The 3345-nt window shown below is 43.8% G+C and overlaps 1 non-coding gene across 1 annotated transcript; it reads left to right on the plus strand.

Annotated features, from left to right (window-relative positions):
* The first annotated feature begins 2317 nt into the window (after positions 1 to 2317).
* LOC118488540 lies at positions 2318 to 2423 on the plus strand. The gene has a single exon (XR_004885084.1). It is a non-coding gene; the product is annotated as a small nucleolar RNA R71 (small nucleolar RNA).
* The last annotated feature ends 922 nt before the right edge of the window (positions 2424 to 3345 follow it).

A 3345-nucleotide genomic window follows, 5' to 3' on the forward strand; every position in this document is an offset into this window, starting at 1 on the left:
CAACTTGGGTGGGACTCACCCAAGCGCTATCCGAAATCGGATAGATGATTCCCGCATCCAACCATTTAATTACCTCCTTTTTAACTACCTCCCTTAGGTTCGGGTTCAACCGCCTTTGAGCTTCTCGTGACGGTTTGGCGTCTTCGGTCGTGATAATTTTATGCATGACGATGGATGGACTAATTCCTTTGAGATCGGCAATCGTCCACCCAATAGCACCCTTGTTCGCTTTTAAAACTTCCATTAATGCTTGCTCTTGTGCCAACTCCAAATTAGAGGCAACAATGACCGGTAAAGTGTCATTATCCCCTAAAAATACGTACTTCAAATGGCTAGGCAAGTCCTTGAGCTCCAACTTTGGTGGTTCCTCCAATGATGGTTTAGTACCCGAATCGATCTCCACCGGTAGACCCTCGAATTGGTGGGTCCATGGTGGTCTACCTTCCTTCATTGCCATAGCATCTTGTGCTTCCTCTTCAACCCGTAGTGCATAAGCATGTACCTGTTCAGCAAAATCACACAGGCAAATATCCAAACCATCCTCCTCATACTCATGCGGGTTGCATCCATCTACTATGTCTGCCATGAAACACTCATCAACACCATTAGCGTTAGAATTGTTAGTAAAAACATTCAAACGCATTTTTCGATTTCCAAACGCCATATCAACTGTACCAAATCTACAATCAATAATAGCATGTGCGGTGCTTAAAAATGGCCGACCCAAAATTATATTTTGTTGTTGTTTAGGGTCCGCCGATGAGTAATCCAAAACTAAAAAGTCCACCGGGTAATAAAACTCATCAATTTTTACAATTACGTTTTGAACCATACCCCGAGGCAACTTATGAGACAAATCGGCCAAAACAACCGTCGTCTCCACCCTTGCTAATGGACCAAAGTCATATTGGTCGTATAAGCCCCCCGGTAAAACGCTAACTCCGGCTCCGAGATCTAGCAACGCCTTAGCCATTTGAAAATTACCAACTTGTACATTAATCAATGGCGTGCCCGGATCTTGGAGCTTAGGAGGAAGCTCCCCATTCAACACCGCACTCACTTGCCCGGTCAAATCCACCCGCTTAGGCACTTTCTTTTTGTTTTGCCTTTTTTGTGTACATAATTCTTTTAAGAATTTTGCATAAGCGGGGACTTGTTTTATTGCATCGAGGAGTGGGAGATTTATTTTTACTTGTTTGAACATATCCCACATCTCCTCTTTTTGAGGACCTCTCGACACAATAAAATTTTTCTTTCCCGGGTCAAGTAGAGCCGATGGAAATGGAACTTGACTCGGTTCACCCTCAACTTTTTCATTCTTTTCACTTTCACCCAAACCCGGTTTTTTAACAATTGTTTCTTTTGGTTTAACCGGTGAAAGTTCATCATCACTTTCAATTCCCGTGATATCCTCAACCACCCCCTCAACCAATTCGGATGACAAATTGGCTTTAAATTCTTTCCCACTTCTTAAAACACTAACATGATTAATGTTAACATTACCTCGTGACGAACCATGTGAAGGGTTTACCTTAGTGTCGCTTGGAAGTTGACCCTTTCCTTTCTTCAATTCCGCCACATCGGTTGCTAATTGACCCATTTGGGTTGTTAGTGATTGGATGCTTTTATCACGAACCTCATCTTTTTGCATTCGCACTTCGTCTAGTTGGTTCCGTTTTTGCATCTCCATTTGCATGCTCTTTAGCATCTCCATCACCTCGTTTCCACCCGAAGGCCCCCCTTGTTCTTGACCCGTTTGGTATTGCTTTTGATAACCTTGGTTATTTCCGCCTCGGTATCCACTTGATTATTGTAAGATGGGCGTGAACCAAAATTACCTTGGCTACCTTGAAAATTTGGGTTCGCTTGATTTGAAGGGTTCCCATATCTAAAGTTCGGATGGTTCCTCAATCCGGGGTGGTAGGTATTAGAATTCATGTTGTTGTAGTTCCTACCACCTCCTCCTTGACCTTGACCTTGAACCGCATGGACTTCCTCGTATTGCCCGTCCAACATCCCTTGGCAATTTTCAGCCGCATGACCTATTTCATTACACAAAGCACAAACATTATATATTTGGTTAGTGGTTTGAACATTACCATCATCTATGGCGTGCACTTGCGGTCGGTTAGTGGTCGGTCGGGCTCTTCTTGAGGCTTGAGCTTTCCTCTTTGATGTAGTTGCCATGCTTTCCAAGAACTCCCAATCTTCATTCTCATAGTTTGTTCCAAAAGTCCCACCGGTAATGGACATCAAATCGCGAGCATCTTCGGCACTCAACCCCTCATGAAAGGCGTTCATCAACTCCCACAATTCAATCCCATGGTGAGGGCAATTTTTAATCATCATATTGAATCGTTCAAACGCTTCATGGAACATCTCACCATGTTGTTGTTGGAAGCTCCTCAACCCCTTTCTAGCATCATTGGTCTTTTGGGCGGTATAGAACTCGTCTAAGAAAGTTTGTTGCATTTCCCCCCAAGTGTAAATAGATGCCGAAGGCAAAGTGTAGAACCACTTCTTTGCCTTATCCTCCAAAGAAAACTGAAATAAGACTAACTTGACTTCATCGGCCGAAAAACCTTGACTCCCAAAAGTGTTGCAAATTGAGTCATAGGCCTCTAAATGGAAATACGGCTCCTCCGTTGCTAACCCTTTGTACTTCGGTAAACTTTGCAACGAGTTTGTTCTTACTTCAAAAGTTCTCCCTTGGTTGTTGTGAGGAATGACCACCGGTGAAGGGTTTTGAGTAATGATTGGCCTGAAATGTGCCTCTATTCCCCTTGCTTGTTCCCTAAGATGCCTTCTTGGAACACCCAATCGACCCCTTGGACGAATAGGACCCATTGGTCTTGGTATAGGCCCTTGTGGTGCAATTGGTTGTTGGGGCATCGGTGGGTATTGAATCGGCCTTTGAAATTGTGGTTGTACATGTTGTGGCCGAACTTGTTGCAATGGAATAGGTTGTTGTATCGGTGGCCCTTGTGGTCTTGGCCGAATGTGTTGTGGTATAATTTGTTGTTGTGGCATTCCACCAACACTTGCCATCCCTTGAGATTGACTTTGCAAATACCCAAACTCCCCTTGATCACCATAACCTCCATATCCGTACCCATCATCTTCATAACCCTCATAATCTTCAAATCCCTCATCATAACCATCTCCTTGAATTCCCGAGGTCTGCCCAAATGGGATGGTCGAATACTGAAAGCCCGATTGTTGTTGTTGTGGTCTAAAAGATAAAGTAGTATGCACGATAGTTGAATTGGGTGCAATTGTGAAGGTGGATGATGATTGACCTGTAGTTGGGGGAAAGAAGTGTGATAATGGTGGGATTGTGGTGGA

This window comes from Helianthus annuus, chromosome 16 (assembly GCF_002127325.2).
Source record: "Helianthus annuus cultivar XRQ/B chromosome 16, HanXRQr2.0-SUNRISE, whole genome shotgun sequence".
NCBI classification, from domain to species: Eukaryota; Viridiplantae; Streptophyta; class Magnoliopsida; order Asterales; family Asteraceae; genus Helianthus; species Helianthus annuus.